Source organism: Canis lupus, chromosome 5 (genome assembly GCF_048164855.1).
Source record: "Canis lupus baileyi chromosome 5, mCanLup2.hap1, whole genome shotgun sequence".
Taxonomy (NCBI): Eukaryota; Metazoa; Chordata; class Mammalia; order Carnivora; family Canidae; genus Canis; species Canis lupus.
Window position 1 is genome coordinate 49656509 of NC_132842.1, and position 20573 is coordinate 49677081.

General features: G+C 47.2%; 1 long non-coding RNA gene and 1 pseudogene across 2 annotated transcripts in view; both read left to right on the forward strand.

Moving 5' to 3' along the window:
* Window positions 1-3839, forward strand: part of LOC140633694 (uncharacterized) — a 33191-nt gene extending 29352 nt beyond the window's left edge. The window contains exons 4-5 of one of the 2 annotated variants that reach the window (XR_012031283.1): window positions 2429-2543; window positions 2835-3839. This is a non-coding gene — a long non-coding RNA (uncharacterized lncRNA). Of the gene's footprint in view, window positions 1-2428 lie in introns of both variants that reach the window. The other variant, XR_012031282.1, reaches the window with a different exon arrangement.
* A 15261-nt stretch (window positions 3840-19100) lies between these two features.
* Window positions 19101-20573, forward strand: part of LOC140633695 (stAR-related lipid transfer protein 4 pseudogene) — a 316244-nt pseudogene continuing 314771 nt past the window's right edge.

The window sequence follows — 20573 nt, forward strand, 5'->3', positions numbered from 1 at the left end:
CAGCTCAGCACTAAGTGTCTTGTAAACGTTTCCCCTAATTCTAACACGCATCTTTTTATATGCAAGGAGGCTGGCTGTGAGACCGAAGAGGGGCTCAAGGGTAAGAGGCACAAAAACGGATTTTGATCTCTGCTAATATAAAGCCTACACCATGATGGTCTCACGCCCACTTTGGAATGTGGCATTCTTAGTTCTGGTGCCTCAGCAATAACTACCATTCCACATCTCTACATCTCTGTTTACCCGAAGGGCCGAGTCCTGGGGCCATTACTCAACCGCCAGGGTAGTTCTGGCCTAGTCCTCCTGCGTTCTCAGAAACCTAGCATTCGCTGAAAGCTTGCCTTAGTAAAATGGCCAACCCTTTGATTAGGATTTGATTCCAGTTCCTGCTCCCTGGATGTATTATTCAGCACATGGCTGAAACTCCATGAATAGGAAATAATAGTAGCTCATAAAACGAGAGGGTGTACTGAGGAAGATGGAAGAGCTACAAGTTTAAAAGCTCCTAGCTGCTGCTGCTGGTGTGTGGACCAGCTTGGTGAGTAGCATGTGCCAGGAGTCTCTTCGAATTGTTGTGCTAAAAACTACTCACCTTGGTCTTCCAGGGGAATTTTTTTCCTAACGGAAATACATATATGTGTATTTTAAGATTTTATTTATTCACGAGAGACACACAGAGAGGGGCAGAGACACAGGCAGAGGGAGAAGCAGGCTCCATGCAGGGAGCCCGATGCGGGACTCGATCCCAGGACCCGAGGATCATGACCTGAGCTGAAGGCAGATGCTCAACCACTGAGCCACGCCAGTGCCTGTAATATATATATTTGATTAGAGTGCAGGTCAAATGGCACTTTGAATTTGCTTTAAAATGTAATTTTGCCAAATGAATCAGTCCACCCACACTACTTGGACTTTGAAGAATTCATTCAAGAGCTGAAGCCCTCGTGTGGTGGGCCCCTTTCACGGTAGCACAGGGAGTAGAAAAGGCATGGGTTTGGGGTCATACAGACGGAGCTCAAATCTCTGCCGACTCTCCCTGGACATGTAACACTAAGTTGAATACACCTTGTGAGCTTTAATTTTCCATGTGGAAAGTGAGGATCGTATCTTTTCAATATGTAAAATGGGATTTTGAGAAAATTAAGCAAAATCATGTATCTGAAGCAACTGGCCCAGTGACCAGTGTGGGGTAGGCCCTCATTTGATTGAAGTCATCCTCACGATGGCATGCCATCCACTGTGACAGGCAGTGCCGCTACGGAGGTAAGACTCAGAGTCTGCTGGAGATGAGACAAATAACCCAGAAATGACAGCAGGCCCCATGGGTCCCTGAGGAACCCGCCCCCCAGCACAGAGGAGCCCCGTGGCCCAGAGACAGGGGATGCCCTGCTTTCTTGGGTGCGATCTCAGTGTCTGACGGGAGAGGTCTCTTGATCTCCAGCCTCCATGAGTGGAAATCTCAGCAGACCTTTCTCCAAAAAGGTGTGACTTGACTCTCTTTCTTCCCTCATGGGCTAAAACTGAGAGACCAGATAAATCTATTTTGGTTTTGCAGACAGGTATCATTTAGAGAAGGGCTCAAAATGCCTTTGGAGCACTTGGTCATTGTTTCGGGAGTAAGAAACTACAGACCGATGCCATCATCCTTGTGGGGGGTGGGGGGAAGGGGAAAAGGTAAGAAACTCCACTGCCCCAGAAGGGAATAGGGATCAGAGGGCTGGTTCTTCTGAAATTCCTTTCAAGGAAACAGCTTTGATCCCTGTTTTTTCCTCCCACTCCAATGTGGCTTGGTGCCCAGAGCTTCAAAACTCGAACCCCGACTCTAGCTCAGAGGTTATAGGATCAGAGACAAATGCCTTTAGAAATCCTTCTGTTGGGGTGCCTGGGGGGCTCAGCGGGTGAGCGCCTGCCTTTGGCCCAGGGCGTGACCCCGGGGACCCAGGATCGAGTCCTGCGTCGGGCTCCCTGTGAGGAGCCTGCTTCTTCTCCCTCTGCCTGTGTCTCTGCCTCTCTCTGTGTCTCTCATGAATAAATCAATAAAATCTTAAAAAAAAAAAAAAGAAATCCTTCTGTTATTGGAAGGAGTTACATTCTCCCTTCGTCAGACAATATGAGAACTAGGAGACCCAGCCCGCGCCGGGGGCTGCCGCCTGCCCGCCAGAGGATGCGTTTCCGGCCTCGGCCTGCGCCCTGCTCCAGCTGCTGTCCATGTGTCCTGTCCGGGGAGAGCCCCCGGGCCCCCCCCCCGGTGACACATGTTGCCTCCGCTCTGCTTCTTGGCTCTGGAGGGCTGATGCATCCCAACAGCTCGGATGTCAGCTCGCTCTTGCGAGATCCACGCGTCTCTCTCTCTACGGGCTTCTGCAGCCCTTGCGCACGCCTTTTCCACACGTTTCAAAATGATTTTTTTTTATGTCTCCCGTTTCAGACCCTTCAGACCTGGGGCTGTGTGTCCCTGGAAGTCCCAGCGAGTGATTACTGATTCAAAGCATCACCAAGAGCGGGCTGGCACTGGCCCCCTTTCCTTGACTTCTATTATAAAGGTTTGGCCTAGGGGCAGCTGGGGGGTTCAGTCGGTTAAGCATCTGCCTTTGGCTCAGGTCATGATTCCTGGGTCCTGGGATCGAGTCCTGCACTGGGCTCCCTGCTCAGCAGGGAGTCTGCTTCTCTCTCTCTGTGTGTGTGCTCTTTCTCTCTGTCTCTCACTCTCAAGTAAATCTTAAAGGTTTTTGTCTAATTTGACCGCTTGGGGTAAATCGGGCCTCACAGGAATGTTTTAATGATAGGCGCAAGTATGTATATATGATTAATATCTTCTGAGTCTTATTTTGCAGGTAAACTACTGATTGGGAAACGGGTGCTGTTCTACTCTAAGGCTTAGGAAGGCCTTGGAATGAATTCATCGACATGTGTCGATGATTACTCAAGGCTAGCTTTGAACTTTGGAGCATCAGAAAGAACTCCGAGAAAACTCAGGTCTCCTCAAAGAATTCAGTCCCATCTGGAGATCATGTGAACTGATTAAGGGCTGAATTGGGGGTAAAGAGATATATCACGCGCACACAGTAGGTGATCAATAAAGCCTGGCTTGCTGAGACCTATGTGAAATGGGAAGAAGACAACGGAGGAGAGACGGCTATCTCCACGTCTGAAATGACTCCAGCCCTCTTGAGGTCCAGCCTCCAGCTTCCTACAAAGTGAAAACAAGGTTCTGCCAATTTTGAGTCTCAGGGGACAATTTCAGAAAAATTTCAGAGAATTGCCGTAGTCTCTCTCAGTCGTCTAGCATGGAAAGGCATTTCTTACTTTTTTGGAAGGAGACTTAAATTTCTATAGAATCTCTTCTCTGAGGAGCTCACATACCAAGCTGTACATATGTCCCAGGGATGTGATTTGATTTACGTATTTTAGATTTGTCATTCTCCTGAAAACACATGGGGGACCGATATTTTGTCCCTAGAGGACTTCATTAACATGGCAGGGGGTGTACCTCATGAGGCTGGGATTTGACTCAGCCCCACGAAAAGCTTAGGAAGTGGGTCTTAGGACAAAGGGTGTAGACAGTTGGCATGAAGAGGTTGGAGAAAGCCTCACCTTCCATCAGATGTCCATGGGCTGAAGGTGTGGGCCAGGGGACGAGCTAGAGCTTGGGGCACTGCAGACAAAGATGTTCATTTATGTTTGTATCCCGTTGTTATTAAGCTCTGTTCTGTGTTAGGGCCTATACACTAAGCAGCCCGGCAGGGGAGACAGACACAGAAATGAAAGGTTGGGAGGCTTTGCATAGCCACAGGCTAACTAGAAAGCCTGTGTTGAATGAACCCCACGGGGGGGGGGGGGGGGCTTCAGAACTGTGCCTCTGAACAGGTTAAGGGGAGCTCCAGGGGAAGCCAAGTCAGCAGCACAGCCCCAAAGGGCAGATCCTGGTTACTCGGTTCATGGCCTCCATACCGAGACCTCAGGCTCTGATCTGTGGGCCCCCTTCCTCCCCTCAGCATTCTGAAGTGGGGGGCCAGGTCCCAGGATGTTCACTAGTTCATGGGCATGGGCGGAGGGCAAGACCTCCTTTGCTCCTTCTCCTGGGGATAGTCAAGCATAGTTTCTCTCACTTTCGGGCACGGCTGGGTGTGGGGCCGGGATGGGCCTGCACGTGTTCCCGGGCCCAGAAGGCATGGCGGGCTCCAGCGCAGGCTTGCAGGAGAAATCCCGACTTTCAGCTTCTTTTCCTGGATGGCGTTTCCTTGAGTTGACTGTCAGTGATGAGACCAGAAGGCCGAGATGAGGATGGGGAAAGAGGCCTAGTGGTCGTTAGGCCTGCTTCTGTCCTAGGCCTTGGGCCTTCTTGCACCTCCGATGCTTCAGCTCTCCCCTGCTCGGCCTGCCTTACAGGAGGCTCTTTTGGGCCCTGGAGCTCAAGCCCCAGGAGAGCGGCGCTTGAGAGTTTGGGGGATACTGGTTTCCAAACCCAGCGGCCCCACCTAAGTTCGAACCAAATGGTGAGAAGGAGGGTGGAAAAATAGTGTTCTCCACCGAGTGTGATTTGAACAATTGAGGGACTGTTGCTATAGCTACAATTCTAGAAAGACCTTAGATGGATAAAAGAAGGGGGGATAAAAGAACTCTTTGGGAACAAACAGCTCATCGTTGTCTTTTTTAGTCAGCTCAGAACAACTGCAAGTAAGAGGGGTCAGGGCCACCGCCAGCATCGTGCACACCCTCCGGTGTGTGTCTTCTCTCCCTGACACACGTCTCATGACCCCCTTCTGGGCATCTCAGAGCTCCGCTCCCCCAGGCTTCAAGCTCTGGTCTCAGGAAAGCTCTTCGGTGACCTGCACCCAAGCTTCTCCAGCCGCCCAAGCTTTTCTAAGCTTCTCACAGCGATGCCTTCCCGGGGTGGGGGTTGGGGTGCCTGCGTTCTCTTACTCTGGCTGCACCTGTCTGTATCAGGGCCTCGGCCGCCTGGCTTCCCGTGAGCAACCCCGAACCCCCGGTATCCTGGTTCAGGGTTCTGGAGTGAGCACCCCGGGGAGTGGGGCCCGGGGAGGCTGACGCATGTTGAGGCTTGGCTGGTCTCATGTTCCCTTCCCACCCCATAGAATGGGGGGTGATGCATGGGGTCTCCTCCTTCCTTGACTCTCCCCATCATGCCCTCCTGACTCCCTGCGGTGACTTCCCTGAAGGCCCCCCTGGGGCTTCCTGGGCTCTTCCCTTGAACATCCCAGGGAGGCTGTGCTGCAGCGGGTGTGCTTCCCACCCCTGCCAGGAGGAGGCAGCGTTGCCCCACTAGCTGGAGAAGCAGGGGCCGTCCCAGGTCCGTGGAGGGAGAATCGGGGTGAGGGGAGGATAAACTTGTAAACAGGGGCCTGGAGATGGCAGGAGATGGCAGGAGGTTGGGCCCTGCCAACCTAGACTTTCAGAGATTTGAGCTGGGCCTGAAGGAAGCAGCAGCCCACGTGGCAGGTCTCTGCCGACTGTGGGGAGTCCAGGTAATGACTGTTGGCCACTGAGGTGGCTAGCAAGTCCGCTAAAGCTCAGCTGGATTGGCTAAGCTGTCAGCTGCTCAGAGAACTTGGCCAGACCTGCAGTGTAGCCAGGGCCGCTGGGCCAGCCTCCTGCTGTGACTTCGGAGCAGGCATTTTACTTTACTTTTACTGTGATCCTACCGTGAATGAGATTTGTGCTTTCAAGAAAAAAAAAAATCAGCTTAATCCTGTGCGAGGGGTTCTGGAAAAGACACTGAGCTTGGAAAACACATTAGAGCTTGACGTTGGTTCAGATGAAGTGACCTGCCTCTCAGAGGCTCAGTGTACCCATCTGTTAACTGGGCTGCGGTGATGTGTGCTCTGCGGAGTGACCTGGGGATGAGTTGAATGTGTCCTCCAGAAGGTGGTGGCTCACCCCAGGAGTCACAGCCACCGGCGATTTTTTTTTTTTTTCCATATAACTAGGATCCCTTGGGCAAGTCTAGGAAAAGCCAGGACATTCTCCTGACTGGAGCGCCCTCACTTCTTGCCCAGGTGTTGGTGTTCCAGCCAGGGCCCTAGCAGCCAGCCTGTCCCGAGGCCGTGGAAGATCTTCCCCTAGTGGACTCTTACTTTTTGAGCCGTCCCTTCACTTCCTTCATGCCTTCCTTGGCCACTGCTCCCCTTTGCCTCCCCACAGCTTGGATTTCTGAACATGAGTCTAGAGAATAAAATTGGAAACTGTTGAACCCCTTTTTCTTTTCTTTCTTTATTCATGAGAGACACAGAGAGGCAGAGACACAGGCAGAGGGAGAAGCAGGCTCCCTGCAGGGGAGCCCGATGCAGGATTTGATCTCAGCACCGGGGATCACACCCTGAGCCAGAGGCAGATGCTTAACCACTGAGCCCCCCCCCCCCCCGCAAGGCGCCCCATGTTTACCCTTTCTCATACAACCTGCATCTGACTTGATGAGAGAGGAGTATAAAAAAAGACAATTAAACAAAAAAGCTTGAATGTTTTAGAGTTTAACCAGTTACCATTGTCGGCCTGTCTGGAATCAGTAATGATGGGCACCAGTGAGATGAGTTCGAGGTGAAAGTGGGACCATGGATCAGAAGTGCACAGAGGCCCAGGATGGGCACGACGGAAAGAACGAGAGTCTGGAGCATCACTGTCTCGGTCCTCCAGCTACGGTGAGTGAGGGGCAGTTTTTCCAGGACACGAGATCAGAAAGTGGTTGAGGCTTTCGGGCTGAGTTAAAAATCTTGAATGTAAGTAAGTGAGCAGGGCAAGGTTCTTCTCCCTAATAACTGCCGGGAGGACTGTTGTCGGCACCAGCGAAACAAACAGTAACGTCCTGATCGGCGTCTGGCAGGGGCTTCCGTGGAGAAAACGGAAGATCCAGGCAGTCCGGGTGCTTTTCCACTGGAACTCAGGGGCTCAGTCCTTTGTCCGCTGGACTCACGTGTGGAGCCTTTACAAATGCAGGTTCCCAGGCCTCCTTTAGAGCCCGTAGATGTTCCCATAGCTTTCCAGCTGATTCCAATGTGTAGCCAGCTTAAGAGCCATTGGTTTAAGCTGTGTGGGGGGCAGCTGATCTTTCCAGTCTGTTGTGTGGATATCGTCTCCATTACCAAGGGAAGGGGTGAGTCTGGGGGCTTTAAGTCTTAATTCTTGGGAGCCCCCATGTAATCGCTTCTGCTGGATAAGTGAGGGTAGCACGGCCAGTCCACAGCAAAAGGACTAGCGATGGGATTAGAAAGAGCTGCGGCTCTTCTGTGTTGGAGGACTTGACTTTCTCTCCTTTGAGCAAAGTATGGAAGGCAAAGGCAGTACACTGATGTACTAGACCTCGCTCTGGGAACTTGATAGAAAATCCCTCTTTTTTTTTTAAATTTTTATTTATTTATGATAGTCACAGAGAGAGAAAGAGAGAGAGGCAGAGACATAGGCAGAGGGAGAAGCAGGCTCCATGCACCGGGAGCCCGATGTGGGATTCGATCCCGGGTCTCCAGGATCGTGCCCTGGGCCAAAGGCAGGCGCCAAACCGCTGCGCCACCCAGGGGTCCCAGAAAATTCCTCTTTTAAACTTCACAAATGGGTATTTTTGTCACCCACTTACATACGAGGAAGCTGAGGCTCAGAGGAGTCAAGTGGTTTGCACCAGGGCCAGATATAAGATACAGTTGGGATTTGAACCTGGGTCTGTCTTGCTCGTCCTCTCAGTGTCTCACCTCAGGACACCCCACTCCTGCTTTGGCCAAGTTCAGCAGCAAAATCATGTTAAAGCCGCCAGGAAAACTTTAAGAGGAGTTGGCCAGCTGGCCTCTGCTGCCAACAGCTGGGAAGCTTGATGGAGTCAGCCGCATGGTTAGGGCACTGCCCTCGCAGGCCTGTCCCACCTTCCTGGAGGTGGGGGTCAGCAACAGGGAAGCTCCGGAGCTCCTGTGCCTCGGCTTCCCCGGAGGCCCTTGTCTGATGGAGCTGTGGCTTTGGCAGAAGAGACAGCTGAGAGTAGGGCAAGGCAGTAAGGAGTGGAGGGCAGGAGGAACTTCTCCATAGATCATTGTGAGCTCTCATCTCCTTGGGATTTAAGGAAACAGCCCTCGCTCAAGTCCAGCATTCCTTGCCCTTATTAATATTTGTGAAATGAAAGAGCCACAAATCTCAGAGGACCTCCACGAGACATGTGTCTTTGGAAGGCCTGAATCCTGGAATGGGAGCTGGTCCAGGTGAGTATAGGTGCACGTTCTGCTACCCGTGGCTTGATGTGGCCCTGTGAGGGTGAGAGGTCCCTGGCAAAACAGTCATAACCTGATTACGGTGAGAGTGGACTGTCAGATCTGAGTACAAATCTGCCCCTGCTTGAAATCTGTGATGTCAAAAAAAATTAATTAAAAAAAAAAAGAAATCTGTGATGTCTTTGAAAATTATGCATCGGAGTATTGGTGGTCTCTCTAGAAGATACCTTATGTATTTACAGCCGGGGAGTAAAAATAAGTGAGCCTGTTTATAAATACCCGTCTCTTAGTCATAGAGACCCAGATGGCCTTCCACCTGCATTCTGTATCACTAGTGTGCTAGTTCCCAAATGATAATTTCAGACACCTGGAATAATTGAGCGACATGAGGGTAGAAAGCCCTGACATTCTGGAGTGTTTTGGCTTTGAGGTTCTGTATCTTTTCTAAAAGCAAAGTATTTTTGGAAAGTGCTCTCCAGACTTGATCTGTATCTAACCATTGAGAAAATATGGGAATGTGTATTGCCAGGTTATACACGTCACTGTACGTTACACCTCAGGACTTTGACACATATTACTAGGTAAGAAATAAGAGAAGAGGCAGGTAATTGCATTATTATGCCATGGAGTGACGTTGACCTGTTTCTGGCCAAGTTGTGTTGAGTTGTGTTTTATAGAGGTGCCAATAAGGAATCTCAGAGACATACTGGACATTTTTAAAGAAGAAAATTTTCTAGATAATGATGCAGTTTATTTAAAAAAAGAAATACTCTTGCATCCAAATCAAAGAATTAGAGCCCACAATAAGCAAGAGTGAAGCCAGAAAAGAGCAAAGATGACTGATGGTCTTCCCCCCACCGCTTTCAAAAACAAAATGGCAGCAGGAGTCAGAGTTCCTTCAGGGAAGTGAGGGGGCTCTGCGCTGTGCCCCAAGCTGTTATATGGGCATTGGTGGGTGATTTCATCTCCTTGCCTGCTTGCTCATTGGTTAATAAGAAGTAAAAATAGCCACCCTTTCTCATGGCAGTGAGAATTCTCAATGTTCTGAGAATCCAGGGAGAGGTAAGAAATCCTTTACAGATGTAAGATTATTAAACTCAACTGCCTCTTCTCTACTTGTCATGCCTGTGTTAATTTGTTTCAGTGTGCCGTGGATTGATAAATGTAGCCCTCAGGATGTGGGGGATCCGGTTGCAACACTAGACTGAAAAACTCAACTTGGGTTGGTTTGGCTGACTAGATAGGAGTCCTCCTTTTCTCACGCCCTTTTGATTGAAGAGAATGATGCGTCTAGAAAAGAGGCACAGTGTACTTCATCCCAGGCTGTGGAAGTGTTACTTACAAATTGGTTGAGTTACCAGCAAGCTGGTTGAGTCCATCTTCAGGAGAACATAGCCTCTTGGGAGATATATTTTTATGATGAAAATCAACCCATCATCTCTTTGCCATTTGTAAGGTACTTAGCAGGCACAAGGGAATAGAAGTTGTGGTTCTTATTCACAGGATGCTTACAGTTGGCTGCAGAGAAGCCCATGGTGTAGATAAGTAGAGATGTTGTGTTATGGTAGTTCCTGGTATGAATGGGGAATATTGTTAGTCCTTCACTTAGGGGCAGGGGCACTGATAGGCTCTGGGATAGGACCGTGTTGGTCTTCTAACCTGCATATTAAACAAAGCTATCGGTCGATAACCTAAACCCCCCTGCTTAGAGAGCAGTTCTCACCCTTTTTGGTTTCCGTCCATTTTACACTATTAAATATTACTGAGGTTTTTAAAGAGCTTTCATTTTATCTATTAATTTTTCCCCTAGTAGAAATTAAGACACTGAAAATATTTCTTTGCTTAAGAATAACAATAATAAATCCATTATATGTTACCATAAAAAACAGATATTTTATGAAAAATAACTATCTGATCCAAAACAAATAACTTAGAAGAGTGACATCGTTTTATATTTTTATAAATCTCTATAAAGTCTGCTTACAGGGAGACAGCTGTATAGCACTCTGCTCCCACACTCATTCTGTTGTAATACGTTGTGTTGGTTGAAGCACGTGAAGAAAGTGTGAACTTACCTGGACATCCGGTTGGAAAAGGACAACTTATTGCCTTGGTTTCTTCTTCTTCTTTCTTCTTTTTCTTTTTTTTAACAGTTTACAATTTATTTCTTCCTAGAGCCGAGGGAGAACCTTGTGTACTTCTCATATTCACTATGCCTCCCAGTCAAGCAGGTGTGATGTGAGGGCCTCAGGCAGGCAAGTAAAGGCAATGCAGTGAGCAGCTTCAGCTTGTGAATATTCTTTTTTGATAATAAACTTCAGCTCAACCCCAGCAAGAGGTAGTTTCTTAACCTTTAGTTGTGATGGAGAATCTGAGAACATGTCAATTAATTTTTTCCCTCTGTATATTAAAATCCACTGGTCTGTTTTGCACTCTGCATGGGTTGTTTATTCGGACGTGATTTTGTTGCCTGGTGCATTGGACGTTTGGAAAATATTAGGTCATTAAGTTACAAAGTTGTTCCAAAGGACCTGTTTTGTTGACATGTTTTGTTACATGGTGTAAAAAAAAAAAAAATCACAGTTGTTTATATCACCAGCCATCTTATCACCCAAGTCTTTGAGTATTTGGAAGTTGTCAGTATCCTGGGGGTAGATCGAAATTTTCCAAAATGCTATTTTTTTGCTTAAGAGCTCAAATTTTTATCGTAGCTGACAAATACTGTCACTTTTCCTTGAAGTGACAGGCATAACTGATTTGTTGTTGGGGAAATGTCCACCAACCAGTTTCAGTCATTCTTTTGAGTAAAGATGTTGTTTCATGAAGAAAGCAGCTAGTTCAGTTCTAAACTTGATCAATCATACAATTGCCTTTCCTCAGGACAACCTCGTGACAGCAGATGTGCTTTATGTGCCCCTCCTGTTTTGACACGAAGCTTATTAAAAATATGTGTACTCAGGGTTGAGATGAATAAAATTGCTATTTTTTTTTTTTAGCTGACTCATCAAGGGGATTTTTAAGTGAAAGAGAGCAGGACACTTTTATACCTTTTAGCCAAAGAAACAATACATTTGTGAAAAATTGACAAATCAGAGGTGTTTGGGCTAGAGGTGGTAAATGGTAAAGAAGTAACCAGGAAGATAAGGGTTAGTTTAATAAGATTTGTTTGCACAGATGTCTCAGCCCCACACCCCCTATCTTTGGTGATAAGAGCAATCTCCTTCCCCCTGGTATGGGAAAATACCTTTCACTTGGAAATTTCAAGCCTGTTTCAAGGAAGGACGGGCGGGGTGGGGGAGGAATGGGAAACATGGGGTCAGAGTGACCTTCCTGCTTTCTTCATTTTTCGTATATTCATTACCTTAAGATAATGAATATGCCAAAGTGTTCTGCTTTGGGGCGGTGTGTCCTGAACCCCACCAGTTCCTACTGGACCAAAATTTGCAAGTTAAACTCTGCTCCTACAGAGTTGAAAAATATTCCAGACGATAAAAAGGCCAACCCAGTACTGCCATCAAAGGACACTTGGTAATCCCTCTTGCCTCTTTTGAGATTTTGGATACAGTTACTTGGAACTTCAAGGTATGAATGGGGAAACTGAGTCTCAAAGAGGCTAAATAGCTTATTCAGAGTTAGAGGGGTAGAACATGGCAGAGAATGCAAATGCCTACACATCCATCTGTATTCTTGTCACTAAAACTTTTTCTTCCACTCAAATAGAATTTACTTTTGAGGAGATGACTGGAATATACACAACTCCTGGTCTCTGAAGGATGTGGGAGAGATTCGGAAAGAGTTAAATTACCAAAACATATTAGCAAAAACATTTTTTTTCTCCTCCCTGCTTTTTAAAAATTTACCATGAGAAGAAATGAATTTAAGGGCACTGTAGGGGTCCAAGTATGTGTGAAATCATTTATAGGTTATTCCCGGACTGGAAGAAAATACATTTGTCACTAATTTAATAACTCAATATAAATTCTTCTTATAAGCTGTTAGTATAATTACTTTTGAGTAGGAGTGACAATTTTTTTTTTTAATCATAGTTAGAAAAACAAGATTTTCCAGTTTTTGTAAGTATCAATTTCCTGGGTTATTAGCAAGAATAAAATTGAACTTTTTAAGATGAGTTCGAAGTGAAGGCAGTTGGTTGCTTCGTATTCTTTTATAACTTTGTCAGAATTTGTCAAAACATGATATAAAGCAAAAACGAATGGAGTAGGTGAGCCAGAGTAGGTTTATTTATAAGTAGGAACTCAAGCTAAATACAGCAGTAAACTAAAAACAAAAAACAAATCACATTAATTGGTTCTTAAAAATAAGGAAAACCAGGCAAAATTAAAAAAAAAATTAACCAGCCAGTTTTAACCAGGTCTGAATAGTATCGTTATGGAAAACTTGCCATCCTATTCATGAGCACCAGAAAAATATCTTTGGGAGGGCACTGTCTTAATTTAGGAAGAGCTCTGTGAGCCCTGTAGGGAGGAAGGCGATGCCCTGGGGGTGTGGCCTGGAGGAAGTTGCGTCATCATAGGACACACCTTGTGTTGAGGTAGTGGGTGAGGGGATCACAGTGCAGCAGCGTGGAGCATTGGAAGGGGTGGACCAAGAGACCTTCCCAGTGGAGGCATGGGCAAACAGGGATTTTTATTTTTATTTTTTATTTTTTAAAAAGATTTTATTTATTCCTGAGAGAGAGAGAGAGAGAGAGAGAGGCAGAGACACAGGCAGAGGGAGAAGCAGGCTCCATGCAGGGAGCCTGATGCGGGACTTGATCCCAGGACCCCAGGATCACACCCTGGGCTGAAGGCGGCGCTAAACCGCTGAGCCACCTAGGCTGCCCAAAAGGGGATTTTTAATATTCACTTCAAGATTATTTATTGTTTGCTTAGTCACACTGCAACCCCCTCTGGGCTCTCGTCGCCTTAGGCTGCATGTGCTGAGGACTTGGGTGAGTGGTGTTTGGTTTTTGTTTTGGTGGTAGGATTGTCAAAGTTGCAGAGGAATTCTAGGAGAAAAGACTAATTCCCAAGAAAACAGCCACGAGAGGGTTCTCTGTAAGAGGAGGAGGATCTCCAAGGAATAGAACTTGAGGGCTGGTAGGGATCTGGGGAATGGAGCCCCTGGAGAGTGAGTGGGGTGTGTGGGGAGAAGGGAGCGGAATTAATATGTTCTCAATACTGAAGGACAAGAGAGAATTTTCTGGTGAATTATGTAGTTAGGGAAACAAAGTCAGAACAGTAAATTTGTCTCTGGACCACATATTCTGGGCCCTGAGTCCCCTCAGCTGTGGCCCATCAAGGCTTGGGCTAAGGACGCTTATGCTAAGAACTCAGTAATCAAGGATTGTTCCTTGTATATGATCCTTTAAAGGATGGTACCTCTGAGCTGACGTGACTTAGTGCTTCTGTTTTTGTAAGTAAGTCACAGGGACCATGTGGGGACTGTTCTAGATGCAAGAGAAGGTGACCCCTGCTCTGTGAGCCTGCAAGCTCAGGGAGGGCATGAGCATAACCAGGGACGGTGGGGGGCTGAGCTATGGTTCACCCACCACCACTGGAGGGAAGCCAGGGTGGAAGCTAGTGAGGTTCCACGTGTTGATCTCGGTCTTCTTCAAGGAGCCTCTCCTCTGGTTAGGAGCTCTGTTCTCTTTCACTCAGTTACAATATTTTTTTCCCTCTAATTCTCAGTAGAAACCACTCTTTTTCTCCCTCTTAACAGCAGAGGTTGTAAACCTATAATTTATGGAAGCACAATTTCACAGACGTGAATGATTCCCTCACGGTGTCCTCACTGTCCTGGCCTTGCTGAATGTCTTCATCTCAGGAGACCCCAAGGCTGTCTTCACAGCGCCCCCCTACGGCCAGAGAAATGGAAGGAGAACTCTAGACGCCACTGTCATGGCTCTGGCTCCTGCTCTGGCCGCCTCGGCCACGTGAGCTGCTTGGGGCTCACAGTTGCCTTAGAGAGAATCCCCCTCACAGCAGCTGAGGCTGGTACTTTCAAGACGTGTGCCCCAGGGTCTCCTGAACAGCCCATCACCTCCACCTTTGGCTTTGCCTAGCTTCTGGTTCTCTCTAGCCTTGGGGCCTGGCCTCACAGGGCAGCAGAAGCCCCGTCCTCCAGGTCCTCCACGGCTCTGTCTGCAGCGGGGCTGGGGATGGCGCCAGAAGGGCCGCATTTCCCTGTCTCTGCTCCTCCCTTTGTAGCCCACCCGGCTGAGCTTTACCGTCCGAATCCAGCTCCTTCTTTGGGGCCTGTTCTTCCGGGGGTGGGGGTGGTGGGGGCGGGCAGCTTTAGTTTCTTTCCTTTCTGTCAGGATTTCGCATTCATGGGCTAGGGCTGCCCTTAACAAAGTATTGTCTCAGGACTCTGGAGGCCAGAAGTTGGAGCCCAGGGTTCGGGCAGGGCCGGGCTCCCTCTGAAGCTGGGGGTGGGGCGGGGGGGGGGGGAGGATCTTTCTAGGACTTGCCCCTGGTGATTTCTTGCTTGTGGCCTCAGCACTCCCATCTTCACATGATGTGCTCATGGGAGTATCTGTGTCCGATTTTCCCTCTTCTATGAGGACACTGGGCATACTGGAGTAGGGGTTCCCCACACCAGTGACATCTTCCCTCTTTACAGCTACAATGACTCCATTTCCAAATAAAGTCCCATTGCAAAGTACTGGTGTTGAGACTCCAGCCTGTGAATTTGGGGGGAACACAGTTTGACCCCTAACAGATCTACGTAGAGATTTATGTTCTGAACATACCCCATTCATTTTGGTTCTCTGGGGTCTCCAATGCTTAGAGGTTTGTGAAGAGTCTATTAATTCTGGGAGCACCTAGAGTATCTTGTTTTTCAGACCAGGAGGCTCAGCAGCCCCTCTGAGCAGGGTGATGGCATCCAAAGCAGTGTTGAATGCAGGCGTGCGCTGACCCAGGGCTGTCCTGATGAGTCTCCTTCGTTGGCCAGTCTGAGCATCAGGGCTGAGACCCTCACGACCAGATCTGAGTGTCCCCTCATGGCACAGGCTGGGCCTGGCCTCTTGCAAGGTTTCTGGAGCACCTGAGGTTTTCCTCATGGCCTGTGTGTATTAGGTTCTGACTGCTGCTGCGACAAATTACCACAGAGCTGCTGGCTTAACACAACAGAACTTTCTTCTCTTAGAGTTCTGCAGTTTGGAATTCCAAAATCAGTGTCACTGAGCTCAAGTCAAGGTGTGGCAGGGCTGGTTCCTTCTACAGGCCCTAGGGAGGATCTCTTTTCTTGCCTTTTCTAGCATCTGGAGGCTGCCTTGACATTCCCTGACATCATTCCAATCTCTTGTTTCTGTTGTGACAACTTCTACTTCAGCATCCAATCTCCCTCAACCTCCATCTTCTGTGGACACTTGTGATTATATTTGGGACCCACCACGTAACATAGGAACTTCTCCCCACCTCAGTATCCATCAGATAATCCTATCTGCATATTGCCTTAAGTCATGCTCACAGGTTCTAGGGCTGTGGATGTGGGCCTCTCTGAGGGCTGTTACCCAGCCTGTGGTGGTGTTGGCCTCTAAGTGCCCCTCTCTCTCTCTCTCTCTCTCTCTCTCGGACATTCCTGTCTTCCTTCAGCTTCGTTTCCAAGTCTTCTTTAGGTTGCTTTTGCTCCACCACTGCTCTGTTTTGATGATAAAATCCCAGCTCCTTGAGTCTATGGACAAATTTGGCCCTCTAGATAGGAGCTAGGCTGGGCAGAGGTCATTTACCTTTTTCTATAACATAATGATTACTTCAGTTCGAAGTCAAGCAAAGTAATAATAAGAAAACCCCATTAGTTTCTGACTCGTGTTCAGTTCTCCAGAAATTTCTCATTAGAAGTTTGCTAGCGCTTCCCTCGGCTGTTGTAGCCTCCACTTCTGATGGGGGAAAAGCCTGTTAGGCGTGGGGAATGGTGGAAAGAGCTGACGGCGGACATGCAGATTGCTCACACAGTAATGCTGGTGTCAGAGACCGCATTTGTGGGAGCGCCAGTTTGCAGCCTGCTGGCATTTTCCCCAGGAGGATGTGGTTGGCCATGTAGAGAGTAGGAAGGCAGATGGCAGCAGTGACATGGGTGTGGTTTTGCCCAGTGGCTGGACAGAAGGACAAAGAGTGGTTGGGGAGACTATTGTTCTACTCTGGCCCAGTTTAACAAATTGACATAACGACCACATGGTGCTAAGTGCTTTATGGTTGATCTTCACACAGCCTGTTTGACAGGGTTGTTCCCCTCATTTTAACAGCAGAGAGAGCTAAGTGAGAGAGGTTGAATAATTTCTCCAAGGCCACGTAGCCTGTAAGTGGCCGAGGTTGGGTGCAACCTCACAGAGTCTGGTTTCAGGAGCTCTGTTCCTGACCCACTTACTGTGCTGTGAGGATGGGAGTGAGGGCAGTGGACTGGGGTGGAAGAGAAGTCTCGGGGGATTGAGTTTTCATAAAGTCAGAGGAATGGGAGGATGAGAAGTTTAGAGTGAAGACACGGAATGGGGTGTTAGACTCGATGTGGGCCAATTCAGGGTCATGACAAGATCTAGAAGATAGCTGTGGATGTGGGCATCTGAAATGGAGAAGAGCCGAAGATCCTGGAATTCAGAGGTCACCGTGCTCTGAGGGCAGGTGTTGGCTGGCATATGACACAGCCCTGAGGTTATCCAGAGCACAAGAGCTAGAGGTGGACAGGAAGAGCAGGAGCCAGCTGCCAGAGTCTGACAGGCATAGGGGGACATCTAGGGGGTGCTGGGCAACGTGCAGGGAGAAGGTGATACGAGCTTCCAAGAAGAGGGTGTTTTATATTTGGAAGTACTGTTGATGAACAAGGAGAAATGCCGCTTGCCATTGGAATCTGAAGTCTGATGAAACAAGGAGGATTGTAGGTAGAACTGAATTTTTAATTTTAACTAATAATTTACATGTAACAACTGATTGAGTTACTGGAGAACTTTTTGTCTGTTGGGAACAGCTTGGGCACGTGAATCTACTTTTCTGTCATGATTTATATGAAACTGAGATCAAGGCCAAATACTTCGTAAGAAAACATAAACATCTAAATTGAGATGTGCTGTAAATGTGAGATATATACCAGATTCCAATAAGTAAATAGGGAGAAAGAGTGTAAAAGAGCTCGCTAATAATTTCTTTATCTTGATTGCATGTTGAGATCTCAGTGTGGACGCATTGGGCTAAATGAGATATGTTGCTTACGTTAATCTTCCCCATTTTCTTTTTATGTTTTGAATGTGATGATCAGAAAATGTGAATTTAAGATGTGGCTCACGTCAGGCTTCTTTTGGACAGTGCTGTTGAGATCAAGGAAGACAGGGATGGGGAGTGCCTGCTTGAGGTCTGCGCCGCTTCCATCATCATGAGGAAGGGAGAGCAGACCAGGATGGTGGGAAGGTCTGTGGTAGCCGTATTGCAGGCTTCATGGAGTCCAGATGGGATGGCAGTTGTGTAACTGGAATCAGGAAAGGTTATGGCATTTTGTTTATGGGAGACGTTCATATGTACCGATTATTCATCTTCTAGGTAGAGAGGTATTTTAGAAGACTGCTGGTTGGAAAGAAAAATAGAGAAATGTCTTAGAGAGTTGGAGAGGGAGAGTCTCCAACTCATGGAAGAGGAGGAAGGAAAGAGTTGTGGAGTGAGTAAAGGTTTCAGGTATGTGGGGGGTCATTTGTACCAACCTTGGAAGATGTAGAACTTTGAGAGCTAGACAGCACTACCAAGCCTAGAGAGGAGATATTGGTGAACCAGATAATTATACAAATTGTGCAAAGCTGGGCTCCTGGGAATGAGAGCTAGGTGTATTTTTTTTTTTTTTTTTTTTTTTTTTTTTGCTCCAGAAAATTTTGACTCTTAAGAATGGGAACAGAAGGGGATCCCTGGGTGGCTCAGCGGTTTAGCACCTGCCTTTGGCCCAGTGTGTGATCCTGGAGTCCCAGGATGGAGCCCACATCAGGCTCCCTGCATGGAGCCTGCTTCTCCTTCTGCCTGTGTCTCTGCCTCTCTCTCTCTCTCTTTCTCTCTCTCTGTGTGTGTGTGTCTCATGAAAAAATAAATAAAATCTTAAAAAAGAAAAAAAAGTGGGAACAGAATTCCTTGGCTTTGCTAAGTGAAATGGTTCTTCCATGGAGGCCTATAGAGAGGGTGCAGATCTCAGCTTTCAACAGTGATTCCCTCTGGAACTTACCATAACATAATGAACATAATGAAGGCTTGTGGGTTTTCTTGCCTCCGTATGCAGCCAAATGCCTAGGGTGGAGGTGGTCCTGATGCGGTTGCTGCCATGAAAGCTTAAAGCTGGCTTAGTTTTGAATTGTCATTCCCAAGAGATGAATGCAGGGATGATCCGAGGTGAATTGTTAACTTTGAGACTCTTGATTGGTTTTAACCTCCCTGTTCCCCTTTCCAGGTCAACTTTTATCCTTCCATTGTGGAATGCTTTTAGGGGTAGAGACCAGGGGACTGACTTATATGGGCATACTAGTTGTGGGTGCCTATGAACAGGCTATAACACACTCTACCTACTTTCTGCTTTCAAAAAGAAGTCTTTGAGGGCTCCTATCCATAAAAATCTCAAAAGAGAGGTTTCCGTTTCTGCTGTGATCAGAGTCAGTAGAGGATGTCTCTGGTCAGGCTATCTGTTAGCCATGCCCATTAAATCAGAACAACATGGGGACTCCCTCCCAAGCTGTTCCTTCTGATCCAAATGCCCTTTGGGACGGCCCAGAATAGGAATAGGGTGGATGGAAGAGACAAAGGCCATGAGATCTGAGTCCTGTATTTCTTCCAGCCGTGAGTATTTTTCTGCAGTGGGTCTGCTTTCTCTGGTTGCCCCTTCTCTGGTGCTTCATTATGTGAAATGAAGTATGTGAAATGTGAAAGCACAGAACTCTGGGAAAACACCTGGCTCACTTTGTGATGAGACCAGTTGGCGGTGACTTTGGTTTAATCACAACTTAGCTCCTACATTATTAGTCTTTTCTACTTAGTACATTTTTAGGCTGCAAGAGCATTTCCCTTTATAGACAAGCAAAGCTGAGAAACCATGTTTCTTTCTAGAGGTCTATTGATTGGCATACATTGATTTTTATTTTTCAACCCTTTAGTATATATTAAAGTGATTCATCAAACCAAACACGAGTGCAAGTTGAGGGAGGCGGGCAGGAGGAACATTGAGCTTCTGTGTCTTGGGAACCTGCCTGTAATAAATCCACACAGTGAAAAGGAACAGGAACCAAACCCTGAGCTGGCCACTGGAAGGCTTGACATGCAGCTAGCACTTAACACTGACTCTGCCATGGAAATGCTCTATTTCTAACCCATTGTCAATACACATGGAAGAGACCTGAGAAAGCTCTGCTGTTCTGGTTTTCCCCTGACTTCTAAGGAGATGTGCTAGGTGGTTTTATCCTGTTCTAAAAATTCTCCTGAAAAGGAGATCTCATGGGCTTCCCCGATTAATCCATATTCCGCCTGTCGGAACGCTACTTGGAACTCCTTGCCTGAATTCTGTATGTGGTAGTTTCTGGCTGTTTCTTCCTGCTTTGGCTTCAGTGATGTAAGTTCCTTGGTTTTAACTCTTGCTTGAGGGAAGTGTTTTAAATGATTTGTTTTTTTAAAAAGCTGACTGTGAAATTTTGCTCTAATGTGGGATAAGGTCTCATTTTCCCTAATCATCTGCATATTCTCTGTCCTTTATAGTTGTACTGAAGTTAAGCCTATTTAAAAAGTCAACTCAAGGTGTACTGCTCTGATACCTACGTGTATATATCTTTCTGTCTGTCTGTCTCTCTTCTTCTCCCCCAGAGCCTTTGCTTCAATTTTAAACAAAGAGATACACAAGTGAGCTGGCTACATGAGTATCTTGGCATTGCTGGGGTAGAGCTGCCATAAGGTTTGTTAGAGAAACTTTTAACTCCAGAGATCTTCTCCCCAAAGCCTTAATCATTCTTTATAAATAAAAATGAGCAATTTATTTAAAAAAATATTCCTGAGGAAGGTAAATGGTTTTCTCCTTCAAATCTGAAACGATATGGGAACAGCAGCCAATTTTAAGAAATTTAAAACCACTTTCTTCTGCTGAAGGTATGGTCTTAACTGACACAGGGGATATTTAAACCTGGAAGCCCTCTTGGAATGCCCTGGCTTCGTGGACTTGGAAAATGGTGTGTTTGGCAGAAAGTAGTTAGTAGCCCACGCTAGGGGTTGGGGAAGAGAGAATGAAAGAGGACAGAATTTAGAGATTCCTGAAATTCCTCAGCTCAGTGGCTTACTTAGAGGAGAGGATAAAACCAAAATATATGGAGTCATTCTAAGACCGTTTCGATGCAACTGCACAATCACCCCTAGAACCTTCTAT